The sequence below is a fragment of the Hylaeus anthracinus genome, unplaced genomic scaffold, assembly GCF_026225885.1.
Source record: "Hylaeus anthracinus isolate JK02 unplaced genomic scaffold, UHH_iyHylAnth1.0_haploid 11997, whole genome shotgun sequence".
Taxonomy (NCBI): Eukaryota; Metazoa; Arthropoda; class Insecta; order Hymenoptera; family Colletidae; genus Hylaeus; species Hylaeus anthracinus.
Window position 1 is genome coordinate 6,683,019 of NW_026534344.1, and position 20,222 is coordinate 6,703,240.

The following is a 20,222-nucleotide window of genomic DNA, read 5'->3' on the forward strand; positions in this document are numbered from 1 at the left end:
AATCAGAGCGCGCGTAGACCGTTGGAGCGGCCGCGGTAGCGAAGGCTACGCGCTAGGTCGATGCTTCGATGCACGTCGAGTCACTTGTTCGCGTGCAAGCGCGTAGCCTTCGCTACCGCGGCCGCTCGAACGGTCTACGCGCGCTCTGATTGGTCGGGGTTTTCGCTTAATATCTCCTTAACGAAGCCCCATCCGACATTTTTGCAACGGAAATTGTTGTTCAGAATCGTCTCAGCTACCCCCCATTTCCGGCTCCTCTCCGACTTTTGGGACACCCTGTATAAACCTCTTTCCGTGATCACTTCTTCATCACTGTTCTCTAGAAATGTCTCGACTTGCTGTAAAATTTCATTTTGAAATATGATTTTTTTTCAATCGTGCCACAGCGTGCCAATCACGCAGCAAGTATTTCGCTTTATCGATCGAGGCCAGAAGAAAAAAAAAACTATACATCCGCTTGGCTGACTAGAAAACCCAGAGATATTTGACCAATGTTGACCGTTCTCCGTGGTGTTTTGGTCGCGTGATACTCGCGCTCCTGTATAATTAGGAAAATATGTCTGACGTAATTACGAGCGGCTAATGAAACGAAAACGTGTCGGTTAGAGAAAACATAAAATTGCGCAACATTTCATATAGCGATGGAAAAGATTGGAGTTTCGCATAGATTATCGGAAACGCGCGAAATACTTTTCCAAGAAATCGCGTTCGCGATGGAATACAACGGCACAGCGGATTCGTTAAATAATTGTGCACGACCAACGAAGCTTAAATATGGGAACACGAATTGCAAATCGGGAAGCCGTGTATGCGCCGCCGACCCCTAATACGCTGAAATCCAATTTATCGGAATACTGCGCAATGGAAATTATAGTTATGCGATTCTTGCTCGTTGGAAATGTCAGGCCACGGCAAAATCGCGTGCCGAATGGGCCTTCGCATTCATGCAAATGTCTAAAGTAACAGACGTCGATTTGTTCTTATATCTTTTACGAACGTTTTAGAATGATCGATTCCACGAGCAGAAAATAGCTATTGCGCGGGGACTTAAAAATTACACGTTCAGTAAAAAAGAAAAAGAACCATGAAAATACCAATGGAAAAGGTCTTGTTGTTAAAGAATTGTATAAAAACCACTACGAACTACTAAAATATCATACTAAAAAAGAAAAATTGTACAATAGCAATTACATAATTATTAAACGATTCATTCAAATTATTCTAACCGAAAGACTTGAGTTTCATACGTATTGTTTATTGTTTCTTCTTGAACTGAGAAACTAACTTATGGCATAAAATTTAAACGGATTTTTAAACAAACAATGGGTAACAAAAAGGAATAACAGCAAATAAATTGCACTGTTACCAGTAAATTTCCATGTAAAATAATATAATGCGAAGTAAACCAAAGTAAAAGTGTACCAACTGAAAACAATTAACTGTTTCTTAACGTTCACTGCCCGAAATAATGAGAGGTTCGCTCATGCAGATTTCTTTATCTACCTTGTAAGGTACTCGACCCTTTAAAAGCTCTAACATGTTATGCAAATCGGACACTCGGTAAAAATATTACCCTATTAAAAACAGACTGTGCGGTTGGTTTTCCTGATTCGCGCAGACGTATGATACTCGAATTACTTTTAGCGGTGTATAATTTCGTTGCAGTTTTAATGGTACACTAATAGAACGGCGTATTCGTAAGTAATTGGTTTAGTGCACGTTTGCGAAATAAAATTAGCGAACGAGATGGAAAATGATATACGAGGTGGCGTGACAAATCGTCGAGCGTCGACGACTAACTCGTTGTATTAAGTTATCAACGGCGAAGTGGGAGCAACAAAAATGACCGCGTATTAACGTTGTATATTGGAGAAGTTACTGGGATACGTGGCGGTTGTGTTGTTTCGCAAAATCGTTAACTTCGCCTGCCCGTTTCCCGATAGTTTAGAAGCCTCTGACGTAACTGGCCACGATTAGAAAACGTTTTATTGGCGTGTGTCACGTTTCTGAGCGAAGTGTACATAAACCGCATCACTTTATAGAGCGTCGTTAGACCAGGAGTCGAATGAGTATACAGATTGCTCCAAAAGGGGTCGCGTAGGTGGTTTAAAATAAATTCAGAACGTGGAAAATAATATTTAATGGGGAAACTCTTTCCGTGCATCTGAAGAGATAACTAGCATTGCGAAATTAGTTCACTCGAGGTAAAATGGCGATTAATTTTATATTTCCGCGAAATAATAATGCAAAGTATACATGACAATTGGTTCCACTTAGTTTTTCTTCGAAAAACGTAGCAGTTTTAAATAGTAGTATTTTAATTGTAGTTTCTATAAGTAGAATCACTTGTGTTTTAGCTCTGTTGCTCATCGCAGGACACCCTGTATACTCGCGAAACTGGGTCAGAGATGTGCCCTGGCACTTTGACGTCGTTCGAAATGATTAGAACGATTAATTCGATATAGAGGTAAAAAAAAACGATCATTGCCGTGGCTAAAATACACGAGGCCTGTGCCCGACGTTCAACCTTCGATTTTATTTTTACACCGGCTACATTGCATGGATCACTTTGAGAACTGTTTTAGCGATGAAATCCGCGTTCGACGATTTCTTGCGAATACGTTTCGCTTTATAGACAGCGGAGATGTTTAACGTTGCCAGAATGCCACTCTTTGTTTCTTATTATTAGATTTTCGTTTAACAAATATTTCTGTTCAAAGTAGATTCCAATACCATTTGCATTTATTCGAAAACAAAAATTCAAATTCGAATAGGAAAATGTAATCGTTGGTCTGAGTAGTTGGATATAAAATACAGATATAATAATAGTTTCCGTCTGTTTGAAGAGTATTTCCAGCTTTTCGTAACGGAAGACACATGGAATTTCATATTTCATTATGGATACACACAGACGAGTCGAGGAAAGTTTCGCAAGCTCTGTCAGAAACTCTCGTTCGGATGGCGAGCTGGGAGCCCGTTTATTTTAGAATTTCGTAATTCAGGACGAAGACAAATTTATTCGATTGCTGAAACACGTAGCACGCTCTCGGCTTGTACGTGTTATGATAATGCAAGATTTGTTGCGCCAATAAAACTCTTAATTTACAACGGTTCCAGACGTTTTCATCGGGTTTCGTTTTATTTAACGTAATTACGACGAGCGTGTCATTATCGTCCAATGAATTTAAATAAACGCGACTTGTTAACAATCGGTTAACCATAAAAAGTGACAATTTCGTTGGTCGGAATTTCCTCCGCGAAATTTAATGGAACGTTGAATCGAAGACTCGGACTTTGTGGTCCGTTTGAAACGAAATGTCCGTTGATGAAAATAGAAATATCGTTTTTCCAATTATACAGGGTGCTCTGCAGATTGTGGTGCGTTTGAAGACGTGATAGTTCCGCGTCCATAGATAAATTGAAACGTTAGTAGAGACCAACTCGTTATTAATGTCAATCAACGAAACCTCTGTGTTTTGCCTGGCAAGAAGGCAAACTGTCAACGCCGTTAGAAAGCTTTTCTTTACTTTCTAACATAAAATGCAATACCACACGCCGGTACCTCACACAAATGTCAATCTTTCTCCTCGACGTCGCCGCATGCCTCTGGGAACATCGTTGGTTAACGGTTGCACAAGCAACGTTCGTAAAGCCTGCGCCCGTCACAGCTCGGGGAACGATAGTACGCGGATTGACTCGCGGTTTCCTCCTTTTGTAATTACGATTTCTCCGCGCAAAAGCGATACGAATCGAGCGTCGTTTCCCGGCGAAATTAGCTCGTTAATAGAAACGTTTGCGTCTACGTTTCGTACAGAGGAGACACGTTTCTCGGTAAACGGGAAACCGTGCGTGTACACGTAAGTTTCTCTAAACGATAATTGAAATGAGAGACACAAAAGGTCCGTTGAATTCATCAGAATTTTTGTGAAAGTATAAATACAACGCTCGGAGCGATTAGGTGATTGTCAAATGAAACGAAACGGCTGAGAGGTCGTACTTGAAGCTCGTGGACATTTTCAATTATTGTCGTGGAAAGTACAATTTGTTAACCTCTCGAGGGAAAAATTTTAAATGGATTTGATTTTGCACTAATCGAATACACGCAAACAATTCTCATCTGTAATATGGTACACTTTAGTATATTTTTTTAAATCTAAAAACTGTTACGTTACACATTTGTACATTGTACACACACCACCCAACAGCACACGTTATACAAATGCACACGCATTAAGCATACGTTTCAATATATTATCGAATAGAGTCGATCAGTGGCTACAAAAATGTTCGATAACGTTAAACGGTTGATCGTAACGGCGTTTGGTCTACTTATCCGATTCCCAACAAAATTACAGCCTACCCCTTCTATCGACAGTTTGACTTGTTACTCGTTTGCGCGAGCGTGAACGTAAATTCGCGTGGGGAAATATATTCGTCGGTAAACGGCGGGCTTGCGCATACTCAGGTGGTATTTGCGTCGCGTGGAAACCGACAGCACCCCCCGTTGAACGCAAAAGTATTCGTGCTCAGAGAACTTTGTTCATGGATCACTGACTCAATGCAGATCCACTCGACCGTGATAGACGTCGATCCCCGATGTCGCCGACCTGGCAGCGCCATAGAGCAAAGGGTAGATCGCCCTTCCTCACCTTGCTCGCCGTATTTCCATTATGCACGCCTCCGTCACGTGGGGGCGCGAAAGGGTGCTGGCGCCAAGAAGGGCAACAATGCTGTCAGATGCCCTACCCCGTTTCTCCCCGCGTTTCCTTCGCTCCCCACCGACGTGTACATTCATCCCCTCTGTGTCTTTCCTGCTTGTTTTTTTTATCCCCAACGTTTCATTTCTCTATCGGGCATGTTTTCCTCCGGTGGCGCCGTTCTCTCCCTGCCCCTGCTTGTTTTTCCACGCTAAACGTCGCCCTTACCCCTCCCTTCGGTGTGTTCGCATCGGTATCCACGGTTCGCTTCTGCCCCTTTCGCCCGGAACGAGAGCGGGAAAGTGCGCGTATCGGCGTCCCTTTTTGCGCGCCTACTCGAGCACAAAGTTTTTTCAACGACGGGTACGCGCGAAAAATGGCGCCCAACGATCGCTGCAACTCTGTTGCAGCAGCCTCTTCAACGACCCACCCCTCCCTGCGGCTGAAAACAAGAGAAAAAAATGTACATTGCGCCGCGCGACGCGGGAAGGGGATCGGGAAGAACGAAAACACGAAAGAAAGTGATTTCTCGAAGCGGCGTTCTCTTCCTCTTTGTTCTCGTTATTCCCTCCCTCTTGTTGTCCCGTAAAGCGCGCTTTTGAAAACGTCTCCGGCGCGGCTCCGCCAGGCAGACGATCCCGCGGGAATAAATTTTTATTCCCCTCTCTGTGATCTGCTTTTGTTTCACCTCGTTTCCGCTAACCGAGTAGATGTGTTCGCGGGGACTTTGGTTTCCACGGCGAACAGAGTAACCGAGTTCGATGGTTTTGATCGTGATTCTCTTGGATCTCTGTACTTTCCAATTCGGTTGAAATTCGTGTTGTTTGGGAAAGAATTTCTCCAAGTTGATCCTTCTGTGGGTCTCCTCCATGAAGAAAAATTTGTTATGGAGTAGTACTCGGTTTTTATTTTGTTTTGTAGATTTAAATTTGTCTTTTTAGGAAGGTTTCGCGTTTTCAGAGAATAAATGTCGAATACAAATTTCATAGCAATTGATTAAAATTCGTCTACGTTACAAAAAAACGACACTTTAATAGAGCAACTCAAAGAAAGCTGACACGAAATATTTTTTTATGTTAGTTTAGAATGAAACGTAATTGTAGGGTAGGTGCAATCCAGCCCGTCTTAATTTTTGCGCATCTTTGATCGTTCCGATGTTTCCCCTTGGCGTTCGTGCAAGCGTGTCAGCTTGTTCAATAACAATAAAGCCATTTCAATTGACACATATTACACGTGTGCATGCGCTTAAATGTACACGGGTAGCTAGCTGACGTGTGTGGTCACGCTTGGTTGTACGCGAACTCATTGTCCGCGGCATGATTAGCGAAATCGGGTCACTTGCAGCGCTGCACAATGCAATCATTTCGCATGCAAACTAATCTTCCTACCACCCACACCGTCGTACTTAGTACATGTCTGCTTGGATGTACTCGTATCCTCATCACGGGGGTTGCTCTTTGATTGTATGTGGAATTAATCTTGCGAACGTACATGTGCCATGAATGTCCTCCTTTCATTTATTCTTCCTTCGAGTAGTGGACTATGATATTAATTTTTGTTTACTATTTATTTCATACATGATAGTAAAAGTATTTAAAAGTAGTTGAGAAGAGAATCGTCTTTATATTTTATCTTTTTTTTTGGGAGAGGGGGGGTGTACTAGAATATGATATTAATTTTTGCTCATTATTTAATTCATACATGATGGTAATAGTATTTGGAAGAAGTTGAGCAAAAAAGCAGGTTTTTGATATTTTTACAATTGATACATTAAATTGAAAATATATTAGAATCTTACTTTCCAGTATGTACACGTTTAAAAAGTAGGGTTCGCTTTGATATTAAATTATATAGGTTGGAATTATAAATAAACTAATTTTGAAGAATTTCTGTGTTCATGTCCAAGTCATTTTCATTATATATATTTATTAAGTACGGCACAAACAAAGTTTCCAGCACGTTTAGTTCTCTAACGTACTACATAATTTTTTAGATATATTAGTCCTGCATGATTCTATTCCTTATTTTAATAAATTCTTCTCATTTATCCCCAAAAAGAGTAGGGAGCTCGATACGTAGAATAAAATGGAAGCAAACATCGTTACAATTTCTATAATTACAATCACTCTTGCGTATCAACAAAGAAAATATACCTTCCTTAAAGTAATTTCCAATTTTTAAAAACGTTACTTTTAATCCCACGCGAGCCAAATAATTCTCAAGCACGCGAGAAGACAGTCCGAAGAAAACTCTTGCAATTACGTATTTCCACGTACTCGTTGTTTTATCGTGGCAACGCTCACTACAGTGGCGGAATGCTGCTTTTCAGAGGGAACAGTTTCCCCGGCATCCGAGGGAATGTATGTATACTCACACCTCGCGGTTTCCTCGACTCTATCTGGGCTTCGTTCTTCTGTATGCAAATAAGCCGACACCTACCTACGTGGCGCTTCGTGCCTTATCTTCATCCCCGAGAGGTTGGTTCCTCGTTCGAATAAGATTGCGTGCATCGTTCTTCCGTGTCTCCCTTCGCCGCGTCTCTCTTCGCCAGACGTCCATCCATCGTGGACGTTCGGACGTATCTTTGACGCTTACCCTCCGCTGATAACGCTTTACGAGCTTCTTCGGAGGGGTGGAAAAAAATAACAGAGGGGTTCGGAGAGTTCGGTGTACGCGTTAACGAAACGACGATCGCAGGAAACTCGTAGAAAGGAAAATAACCTAATAGCGTTGCGATTGTACTCCCTTTTTCTGAACGGTAGTCGGATATCGTTGAAATTAGTTCTCCCGTGGCAACGGGAGAAAAAATCTGCAGTTAGAATTACAAGACACACGGTTCTATATTTATTTTGATTCTTTATTGGGTATATAAAACAAAACTACGTATGCTATAATACTATGCTATAGTACGTTAGTTTATTTATTTGGAATACGGTCTTAGTAAGTATTTAAAAGTGAACAAGTTAATCGTAGATATTACATTCGCGTTCGTCTCGTTTATTATTCAATTTCCGCGACTCCAATACGTCAATCCGACAGGTAAATACGACTAAATTTACACTGGGATTGCGATCAATCGAAACATAAATGTTGCAGTGTTATTCGTACACCGGCCATTAGTACGGCATTATCCAGAGTGACATTTAATAATTGAATGGTTCAATTATTTCGATCGATTCGCTGCCTTAATAAGGCAATTAACCGAGGACATATTATGTGGTATTTAACACAATTACCTGTCGCGTCGATAGTTTGCGTTCATAGTTACATATTGTATTAGAAGCATGTAATTATTATCGAACACACGGAAACTTCTGTTGCCTCTGAAATCGACGAAAACGTTCCAAGTTGGCCGAAATAGAATTTGGCTGAAAACAGTTCGGCGAGGAAATGAATATTTCACCGCTGGAAAACTTTGTCCTTTAATTTATCGATCCTCTACTGCACTAATACTTCAAAGTATACGCTTTGGAAGTCCCAAACTTTAATCACAGAAAGACATCCAATCATTTTCACCTACGACCAGGAACCCTGTTCGATGAGTCCATCCATCGCAATCGACGGATGAATAATTTTCTCGTCTCGGCGAGAACAGGTCTAATTTCTCCACGGTATCTAGCATCGTCGTTGGCGGCGTTATCAGTGCGACGCGTAATGATCGACAGCATGGAAACGTCCCGGTCGCGAAACACCGAAACGCTCTTACAATGGAGCACGGAAGGCGCGATCGAGGCGATTATCTCTGTAACAGTTAATCGGTCGGCGGTGGTTGGTTATAAATTCTCAGGAAAAGAATCGGCTGAGCCGTGGCCGAGAACGCGCTCCTTTCCCTCCCTTTGCCAGCTGCTTTTCATCTGGAACAGACGGAAACTAGTCGAACGGGTATCTCGAATCGATACGACCGAGAAGAAACAATGGCGCTCGGAGAGCGAACGGGGTGGCGACGACGAGAGGCACCGACGGTTCACGATGGAACAACGGATAATTGCGTTAAATAATCGACCGTCGCTCGAAAGAGCGAGCTAGATAAACCACCACCCCGTGGAACGAGTACGTGTGTATACACACCTAAGTGCGCGTTTACGCTCACACAGGCCCGTCACGTGCACGGGTGTGGGGTGTACAAGGGACCTCCACCTAGGACAGATCTAACGCAAAGACAATGAGGGTGGCAATGGGTATGTTCCCTCCATTGTGCTTTGTTAAAGCCTCGCGCAATTACCGACGACGGAACTGTTTCTTTCACTGTTCCGTAAGGCGCCTGTGTCGTTCTGCCCCGTCTACCCCACGGTTTTGCCATCTTTGTCCCTCGTCTCGTCGTCAAAAGCCATCCACAGGAGTCGTGAAATACCATCGTTCGCCTACAATTCCGGTCAGGATTTTTCTTATTCGATTGGCGATTGCGCACGAACGGATACCGAGCTCCACTTTTTTCTGGGAATGTTGTAAGCTGCCGCTCGATTACCGTCGGATGGGAAATACGACTGACGTGTTGTTTATTATAGCTTCACAGGTAAGAAAAAGGCAGGACCAAAGGTCCTTAAAGGTCCTAATGTCTGCTTTGTCCACAGTTCTTTAAATGCCATTTTATAAATTTTGAAAAATCAAGTTCCACTTGGGATAAAAGCTATATTCGTCTAGAGTAACGATCTACATTCTCATATAAATACCTCGTTCGTTACTAAACTGAATTCAATGAAAAAATTCACGTAATATCTGCATAAGCACATTAACTAACCAAAAAAGTTTCAAGTCAATGTATCATGTATACATATGTCCAGTAAAAATCAAACATAGCCCCTTTCACGAGTCGAGACCGAGTATAACCCCTCAAGGATAATCTTTACAATTTTTGTTCACCGACGACCGTGAAATTCATGGAGCGTAAACATTTTTTACACGTTAATATACCCACGAAAACGATACAGGAATTTTCCCCGTGCTATTTACGCCGAGTATAAACGAGTATATCGATACATCGAGATCCTCGCGAGACGGTATCTTAGCGTTTGAAATTCCAGAATCAACCCTCTTGCGTTCGCTTGGGAATAGTCGCGGGGAGGGCCGCCGGATTCGGCTCGTGATTGTTATTCATTCACTTAGATAGGGGCTGTTTTAAAGTTTCCAGCGCGGAAGGACCTGCCGTATTCCCCCGTGATTCGCCGGAATAAAGGAAACCTGCAAATTGTTGTTGCTGGAATCGAGGACACTCAACCGCGGATTCTCTCTCGACGGCGGGGGAGGGATGAGGGTAATAGTATTAGGGTTAGTGGCGTATCTTGAGTGGTTTGTGTCGGCCAGGGGTGAGATAGCGAAGACCGAGAGGCCGGATGCGAATAAGAAACGGAACGGTGGTGAAAAGGTAAAATAAACAGAAAAACAGAGCGGCCCTGGGGAAACGGAGAAGGACGAGCGCTCGCTTTATTGGCCTGAATTGCTGGAGGATTAATTTCGCTGGATTTGAGTGGAATGCCGTCGCGGAACACAGTCCATTAAAAATGATAATATTTAGACGGCCGATTACTCCCGTTTGAACGGCCTGGCCACTCCATTTTTCCACGGTAAATTAGATTTTCCGAGGGAAACTTAGCGAGCCGGCGGTGGTTCGAGAGACACGACAAGAGAAATCTTATTGTCTTTAAAATTGGATCTCGCTATCAGGGTTGGGACTAAGGACAGATGGGAGTTGAAATGGGGAGTCTTTAAAAGTAGCAGAAATTATAAACAAGAGTCTGAGAGTTAATTTGAAGGTCTTAAATGACGAGTAAAGAAAATATTATCTGGTGAAGAGAAAGTGGAATGATAGTTGGAATAATATTTATTTCGGGGTAATAGGATTTGAAAAGAAAAGTTAGTATTCCAACTGAAATAAAAATAAGCTGAGCTCTATGATGATTTCTTAGTAGCGTTACGTACGCGTTGTTTACCGCACCTTCGAGAAAATAAAACTCTCGAGCAATTGGGGCGAAGATTTTCACCGTAATATTTTTATCGAGGCTGCCATGATAAAAATAATGCGAGCGCTCGGCGTTGCAATTAATTGTAACCGTGTCGATGTTATTATAAGCGGGAGTATCCTGTAGTACGGATACATAAAAGTGAAAATACAAAATAAGAAAATGGAACAAAAATAATAACGGACGCATTATATGTAATATTACTATATGAGATAAAATAAAATAAAACATAGTAATAGTCATTAATGAGAAGCATGTAACAGATATTGTTTAAATTCATGTTTCGTTATTCGTTTAGAGATGTGTGAATAACCAAAAAATAATTTGTTATTTTAAAGCTGTATATATTTATATTACAATATATTACAAAAAAATATTCAAAGCAAAATATTCATTATTGATAACGAGACCTTCTTTCTCAATATCAAGATAATGCTCAATGAAACTAGCCTGCTACAGGGGAAAATACTAATTCCAAAGATGGGAATCTTAACTCCCGAAATAATCCAGTTACCTTTGGAATTTGATTCGGCAAAGAAACTTGCAATTTTCGGCAGGCTTAATCGAGGATACGCCGTTACAATTTTTAACGAAAGCCATTCCCACTCGGATGTTTTCAGCGAAACGAGTCCGTGGGCAATTAGACGGCAAGATTCCCATCGCGATATCCCAATCCAATCTAACGTAATATCACGAGCGGTGTAAGGATTAGTAAGTTTTCTCGATTCGAGCGGGGAAATTCAATTTTAAGATTTCCTTCAGCCTCTTTTACCGTAATAACAAGCCACCTCGAGATGGTATCCAATTCTCGGCAAAGAACTCGTACAGACTCGGTGTTCTAGGTGGTTTACAATGAAGCTCGTGAAAAATATACGTAAATAAACTTGTGCAATTATCTTACAGTCTCGAGGATGATATTATTCGCTTACGTTTCCACTCTTTGTTTTATCTTCGAAAATATACAAACGTTGCAATTGAATTTACTAAAAGTGCATGTAAAAAATGTTTTACAAATAAACGTATGAATAAAATTTAACAAAGTAATATATAAAAAGAAGGTAACTAAATTAATTCATAAAAATATGCATTATTTTATTCCAAGGAAAAAGAAGATGTATACGTACATCATTGTACAGATGTCCATATGTATAGTCAGTCCCATAAGTATTTGTGCTCTCGATGCCTACCGAAGAGACTCTAAATTAAACGATGGCCTTGATGTTTAAAAATGAATGCTTCATTATAAATATGTACGTGAATAAACTTTACATACGTATATATATTTATAATGAAAAATTTACTGACCTACTTCAAATCGCACAAGAGGAGCATCACAACATGAAACATCGCCTAAATCCCAACAAACTGCCTACCCTAAGCCGTTGTCTGTCTCCGTCGACGGCGCACACCCTAATAATCGCGTTAAATGAAATATCTCAGCTACCACTTTTCTTCCCGCGGCGCAGCAACACGGAGTCTCAAAATTGAAATTCTTTCCTCTCGTCTGGAACGAAAAATCGTTGGAGAAAAAAAAAAAAATTACGAACGTCGTCGTCAGCGCGGTGTTCGCGATATTACATTGGATCCGATAGACGCGCCACGATGAAAATCTCGTCCCCGATCGTTTCCACGCCAAGGGTGGCTGTAAACAGGACGGAGCTTATCTTTCCCTTTGGCTCGAGGGCGGACCCTTTAACCGAAACCAAGCAACCTCGTCGATAAACCTTATGTTCCGGGGATGTACGCGCCAGGCCAGACGAGGTAAAACGAGAATAGGAAGGAGACTGCTTATATCTTCCTCCTGTCTCTATACGTCGTGTTTAGGGGAAACGAAATGCCGGAACGAGCTTCAACTATGAGTCAACATTAGTCTCTTAATTTGACCGTAACTGTATGGAAAGCAGTTTGTGCGTCGATGACAATTAGAAAAAAACAAAATCGTTAATCTCCTTGCGGAGAACCCTTTAAGGTCGATTCAGACTATACGACACGGACCGTCACGTTCCGGCAACGACACGTACCGGCACCGACACGACAAAACATTAATACACGAGTTTTAATGAAACTATTCACACTATTCGGTCGGTGTCTGTTAAGCGTGAATAGTTCCATTAAAACGCGTGTTTTAATGTTTTGTCGTGTCGGTGCCGGTACGTGTCGTTGCCGGAACGTGACGGTCCGTGTCGTATAGTCTGAATCGACCTTTACACGTATATACACATACAGTTAAGTAACTTACGTTGTTTAATCTTCAACAGTTACTCGAGCAACTAAACACATCCACCCCAAACTCCTTAAATTTAAACTGAAGATAATCTACCTCTAAGGCACCCTTTTCACCTGCCAATAAAACCTGGCTCCGATCTCGACTTTCCCATGAATTAACTTCCCCAGAAAGAAATCTCCATAATTTCCATTCAGCGATTCACGACTCCCAACCGCTCGGATGGCCCAGTTTCACGAATCGTCGAATCCCTGAAAATCAGAGATTCCGCGGGGTAATCTTTCGTCGCTCGTAACGTCGCAACAAAGAAGGTGACTTCTTTTCCCTGACACCCAGAGGGGTAGCGGGGGACGAGGTTGGCGGTGGTATCGGGATCGATGTTGGAATACGAAAACAGCGAAAAGTCAGTCCTGGCTGGTTTTGAACGACGCCCTCCTCCCTCGTTCTCCTATCCTCGCAGTCGCGTTTCCGGAGTCTTTTACCGACGGGGCGTATAAGCTCGCACAAAGAAAGCCGTGGAAGAGGCAGGTCGCAGCCGGTGACTAAACCCCTTCCATCCCCCTTCGTCGAGGAACTTTCAGAAACTGCAATTTCTGTATACCTTTATCGCTGCCCGCCACCGCGCGTAATTCCAATCGCGCTTGACTCAGCTTTTGCATAACCGCATAACTCGGGAGGAGCCGTAGTCCCGTCGGGGGTAGTTCTAGAATTCATAAAAGGGTAAAAGGCTAAAATTGCAGCACGTTCCTTCCTTTCCTCGTTCCTTGCTTTCCACGCTCCTTCGGTCCGCCCCATTTCTCCGTTATTCCGTAACCGGTGGCCCGCGTTCCGCGAAGCAAATGTTTAACCGGCAATCGTGCCCCATAGCCGGCTGGGCAAATAGTTTTCTTGATTCGATGGGGCGAATTTTTATTCTGTTTAGCGGAACGACCTCTGCCCGTACCTATTTCCGCCAAACGGTTCCGATTCCTTGCTCCTCTGTACTTCGGATTTTCGCGGAAAGCTCAGCTGCGCGACAGAGCTCTCCAGCCGACCGAGTCTCTCAACCAACTGATTGATATTGCTAAGGTGAAAACGATCTATGACGATCATTATTGTGGCGTATACTTTTTTTAGGGGAGCTGTGTAGGAAGGTTATTTTGTGGGAAGTGACGATTCGTGGGCCAAAAGTTTGATTCCGGTGTGTTGGTGGATATATGAGAACTGGGTTGTTGAATCATATTTACTGAAATTAGGGGAATATATTAGAGCTACTGCTTGATGTAAAATTAATGAACACGTTGGTCGTCACGTCACCCAGAAACGGGAACAATTAATTTCAAAGATGAGACAACAACGAAAATAAATCTGGACATGATTCGTGAATTTGGCGACGTTACAAAATTAAATACTACGACAGATGTTAAATTATCTAATCTTTAATAGTCTCGAAACAAAATTTTCACTTTATAGAAATTTTCACGAGTTTCAGCTTGGCACCCAACGTGTCAACCAGCCTGGAAATGAACGTTTCGAATTTTACAGCTTCCTAGTCCTTTTTGGCTTTAGAGATACACATATACTTAATATTCATACAAAGGGAGAATTTCTTAAGGAATGATTACAATTAATGCAATGAAATGTATAATATAATTATATACAATAAAAGAAAAAAAATCCATTTTGGGGGGATGTTACACGATGTTATACTAGTTTTATCGCGATAGAAGAACAAGATTCGGAATGTAACAACATGTAAAACTGTTGACATCAAAAAGGATATGAAATTCATGTAGAAAATGTCGTATACATACATGCGTATGTTGCTCGGCGTTAAATCTTCTCAGTAGAAAACTTGTTACAGCGATAAGATGCGCCTTTGAGTTTCAGGAATACCTCTAATTACCAGACGTATTAAATAAGAATTTATTCAGTGCTCTGTAAACAAAATACTGAAGCCAAAGTAGATTTCGCGCAGTAAGCAAAATCTTTTCATCGCTTCGAGCGTCAGATTTCCCAAGCGAAAGGAGCCGTGGAAGTAATTCGCAGCATTCACCGGCAACACGGTTTTAAAACTGCGACGCTATTGCAGGATATAATGGTATTTTCCGACTGTGAATATTCGCCGCGGTCTCTCTCTCTCTCTCTCTCTCTCTCTCTCTCTCTCTCTCTCTCTCTCTCTCTCTGTCTTTTTTTTCTACCCACACCCAACGTATCGTAGGTGCGCGGTAATTTCAGGATATATATTCCCCTCGGTTCCTGTTTACTTTTTCATTTTCCCGTGGAAAACGGCAGACAAGAGTTGACTTTGACTGAAACTGCAACGAACTCACGCCAGTACTCCGTACGTCTCGGTTCTCATCTCTTCTTCTCAAGCTCCGGCCAAGTCTAGGGAATCAATAACTCCTCGCGACGGAGTCACCCTCTCGTTCTTCCGCCCCTAACCAAAGAAACCCTGCCTATAACCCTATAAAACCGTCCACGGGGATGACGCGCATTATGAAGATTTCGTATACCCAGTTTCACCTCGATCGAAGCCAGTCGAAAGTGTCTTCGACGGTGTCAGATTCTCGATCGGATCAAAGGATGATTTCTTCGACATATGCGAGACGATGGAACCGGATAAGGGGGATTAGGTGAGATAGGATTTGGAAAAGTGGAGTAAGTCACTTGACTGAAAAGCATTCGTGAAACGTTGGGACGAAAGGGTTGCATCGCTGGGATAATTTTATAAATAGGGAGTCGAGGAAGTGGATAATTTTTTATTGTTCTATTTATTCTATATTGCTTAATTAAGGATAAAGGATAATTTTGGAGCAGCCTCTAGCGTGCATTTAAATTCTAGTTTTTTAAAAGTACAACTTAAAACGAGTTCTTACACCGTTTTAACAATTTTTATGCGATTAAAGTAGTTTCGAATTTTTGAACTTAACTTCTTATGCGTTGTTTATTAAAACACTGTAGAAGAATAAATTGAATACAGTCTAATAAGTTCATTTACTCTCTGCTAGTTAACACGATAACCAAGGCGATCGATTCAAACATGTACTTTGGACTTCTTTTCAAAGTTACTGGATTGTCGATAACGTTTCTGCTGCAACTTATGGTGAAAATTGTTAGGATAGGGAACCAGTCTCCACTCCTTATTTTCAAAGACACAACGGTATGGATAAGAGACACAAGTCAAACGTCAGTAATTTGTCTTAAATCTGTTAAAAACAAATCTTAAAAATTTCCCCTTTTCGACCAAGTTCTCGAGTTAAATTTCACCCATTACTGGTTTGCTCCTTACGTAGTTTCAATCCGGTCTCGCTCAAAGACCGTTCGGCCAGGTAGATCACGACCTCCCCTTATAAGAAATAATTGACCCGATATCAGAACCGAGCAACGATTTTCCACCGGGTGTAATAAATTACACGCCACGGTGTGCCGTAAGTAACGCGAATATTCTATTCTACGGCGAGCGTGAGTCCGGGGGATGGCTATCGCTGGTAATTTATAGGGAATCAACGGTATCGTAAAACACAGAACGGTGACCGTGATGCCGTGCACGCAGCTCGAAAATGGAGTTACACGGGCGAACGGGTAACGTCGCTAATTTATTAGATTCTAGAATGCGCACTCGTAATCTCATCGATCGATGTATTTGTCCAGCTGAGTGCACCCGTTAATCTTGCGCAAATGAAATAATGGTTTCAAGCTTTATCGACGGATAATGAATTTTAAATCGGATCAATTCTCGACGGCATTAATTCCGCGTTCGCCGCGCGTGATCCGAGACTGGATTGCAAATTAGATTATCTATCTCTATCTCGGTCTGTCACACCCTCTCCCTGCTTTTCCTTCTCCCTCGGCTCTCTCCATTCATTTTCCTTTATTTATGTCCTTTTTTCCTCTGACAGACCCGTACGGCGAGCGAGTATTCGTACTCGTCTGCTGACTTCAGATTTTTCATATTCCTTTTGGGACAAATGTAGAATCGTCGTCGATCAAAAACATGCTAGCGTGTTCCATAATAAATGTTACCCTTTGCACATTCATTCGATGTCGAATGAAGTTATAGTCAATTATCGAATAAATTAATGATGCTGCGTGTCATAAAAAAGGGCTCCGAGGGAGTACCAAACAATTTATATTATTATATTCTATTTAAGAAATGTTATGCTAAATAATCAAATGCAGAAAGAGATATTATCTATGGCATACCCTCACATAGCCAAAGTAGTTTGCTTTCATAAAATATTTTAAATAACAATCCTTGCGTTAAAAAAAAACAAAAAAAAAAAACAAGAGGCCTGTTGACGTCTAAGGGGCACGACTCAAATAATCACAGTCAGCGCTTCTTAGACAGGGTTCCCTGTATTGAAATCTAATACACACGAAATAATGAAGATAAAAATAAAAATATTGTTGATTTCTTAATTACAAATACTACAAATTAAAACTACTATAAAAATATTTCATATACTTCATTTCTACAAGTGCATCGTATCGTTCTCGTATTGTAATTTAAAGAAAAAAATTGAAATCAATCTAAAGCTTAATTAATTTACCCTACATATTAATATCAGTACAAGCTCGGCAGAACATATTTTGCTGAAAAGGTAAATCGCACGAGTTTGAAGACAACTAGTTGGAAAAGGAGTGCGAACATACTTCTGTGACTCATTGTATCTGGGCTTCGAGTCGATGCTAGATGGCACGATAGCACGAATAGGAATAAAGGCGCGGCTGACGCGCCTCATTTCTGCATAATAAAAGTGGAAAACCATGAGATACGGAATCTTAAACAAACTTTGTGTACCTTTTAAACCGTAACGTGAAATAAACTTCTTTAATCGGCGCCCCGCGTTCCTTCTGTCGCGCGTTTTCCCTAATTGGCACTTGTATCCGATCGAGCGCCCGTTTCGCCATGTAAATTTTTCTGATTTACATTTCACTTCTCGGCCGACCCTTTTTCGTTCCTCGATACCTCTGCCGACGGGTTACATCTGGTTTCGTTACCAACGCTATCTGTTATCGGAAACGGTTGCTCGTTAAAGGAAACACGCGCCCTGTAATTTTGTTCGAATTTCTCCTGTTTTAAGGGATTATAGTAAGGCTCCTTACAAGTAGGTCGCAGAGTACCGTCTGTTGATACGGTTCGTGGTTCTTGTACAATAATACAAAATAAATCTTGCACTTATATTAGAAAAAAATTGAATTGTTCCTTTTGAGCAGTATTTCCATCAACTTTATAAAAATATGTTAATCCATAAAGAACTTCTTAAACGTCTTCTTATAAATAATGCAGACGAAAGAAACTAAATTACAATAAATCTTTCTTGAAAATGACAAAATTGTACTATCTTATACAGCGCTTTGCTTCCGATTCATTGCCCAGACATTAATTACAGTTTTCGTTTCTGTTACAGGTATGTACATTAATTCATACAGTCTCGGTAATCCTCCCTGAACAGCATGGGTAAGTGTTTCTATCGTTATCGCGAGTAATAGACCCCTCTTAACCTGGCACAAACAAATCGGCAGAATCATATCGGACTTGGTGGGATATTTATTTTGTTCTAATTTGTACCACAAATAGTAATTTTGTACCTCCTGCCATTTTCAAGAAAATCGTGGCGCTGCTAGCTTAATATTAAAAGTCATTAAGCAACGAGTAAATTGTTTAAAACTTATAACACGTTATGAGGCAATATTAAAGAAATTTTAATGATTAAAAGCAGAATGTATCAATCAGGGTGGAGTAATTGCTTCCTCGCACCCTCCTCCGGGTGGCGCCTCCGAGGTGGACGAATGGCTGTCGTAAATTCGATTAATCCCGACGCAATTTACAATTCGAGATGCACCGGTTAAATAATTACTTAGCAAAGTTCCGGGGTTTGCGCGGGGTTGAAGGCGGGAGCCGTGGTAATGCGCGATAATTCGTTGCTATATGTTTGCACTCGTTCGCGGCGACCGCAGTTTTATGGCCGTGTTATCGACGTCGTTATCGAAATTACCGACCGCCATGATAAATGGAGTCGAGGGAATTGCTTGCCTAATTTTCTCGCTCGCCTCGAACATCGTCCGCGAAAGTAATCGCGAGCGTCGCGTCGACGGCAATTTTTCCGCCCCCGTCCTGCACCCCCGCACCGCCCCGCGTCGCACACATTTTCTGTCACAGAAGATTGGTTTTGTTCCGTCGACCATCGACTTCAATCGTCGATTCGCTTGGTCGACTGTTTCTCGTATCGATACGTTGATGGATTTCGCTGAGCCAGAAAATGAAAATGCGTTTCGCCGCGTCTCGCGTCGACGAACAACGAAGCAAAAAATGTTTATCATTATTGCCACTCTTCTTCCTGGCCTTCTTTATCAAGCAATTGTTTTGCTGCAAATGGACAAAAATTGAATGTGATACTTGGCTGTTTCCTGTATTTATGTTTCTCAATTCTGAATAATTTTGCTACCTTTATATAATGCTATTCTTCGATAAAAATGTTTTAGTATTATTTAAACAATAATCTTATTTATTATCATTGGTCATTTTTAAAATGTATTATTTTTATTTACTTATTTCTGTACATTTATTTGCAGTCATTATTATTTATCAAATTTTCGCTGTTTTCGTTCGGTAACAAATGTCTGTTATACTTATAATCGATGAAAATGTATTATATTAATAATATTTGGAAACAAATTGTAAGTCATTTATACCCAATCTCAGGTCTAATTTCGAGTAAAATCGAATAAATTCGAATTTCATATTCTTTACTCTGAACGTATAACATCCAACTTTCTTAAAAAGAAAATGGTTCTTGAACTCTTCGGAATGCTTCAAATATGTCTCTATTTGATCTCCAACTTGGAGTATTATTCTCACAAACATTCCCGAACAATTGGCTCATTCATTCACCGTTTAACATAACCGTTTTATTAAGATGTTGAATGTATTAATCGGAACGACGTGAAACGCTGCACGGCAGTTGCATTTCCTTGGGAACACAGAGATCTTTGTGCCGTGCGCTCAGCCAGGGGAACCTAACGAGAAAATTATTACGTTCAAGCCTCTCGCGATGGCTTTAATCGAAGATGTCGAAACCCTAGTCGGTCGTAATGTGTTTAGCGGGTAAGTTTCGATTCGCAACCGGGGCGTCGAGCGCAGTTACTTGGATTTGTATTGTGAGATGGGCGAATTGACGGTAAGTGGAATGGTAAGAGGATAGAAGAGGGTGGACGGGCCATGTTAACCCAGTTTCTATCCAAGTGATCAATACGGGAACGTTTGTACACCGTCCCAGCCACTTATCCGTCTGGAAAGGTTCGCGCGTTGTTTATCCATCGTGGCTAGATAAATGTTATTCTCTTTATGCTCGAGGAACT

General features: G+C 41.4%; 1 protein-coding gene and 1 long non-coding RNA gene across 4 annotated transcripts in view; both read left to right on the forward strand.

The window, feature by feature from the left end:
- Positions 1-20,222, forward strand: part of LOC128889306 (uncharacterized) — a 314,808-nt gene that overhangs the window by 64,914 nt on the left and 229,672 nt on the right. The window lies entirely within an intron of this gene.
- Positions 1-20,222, forward strand: part of LOC128889312 (uncharacterized) — a 49,363-nt gene that overhangs the window by 10,786 nt on the left and 18,355 nt on the right. Inside the window, exon 3 of the long non-coding RNA XR_008460419.1 lies at positions 18,272-18,321. This is a non-coding gene — a long non-coding RNA (uncharacterized LOC128889312). The remainder of the gene's footprint in view (positions 1-18,271; positions 18,322-20,222) is intronic.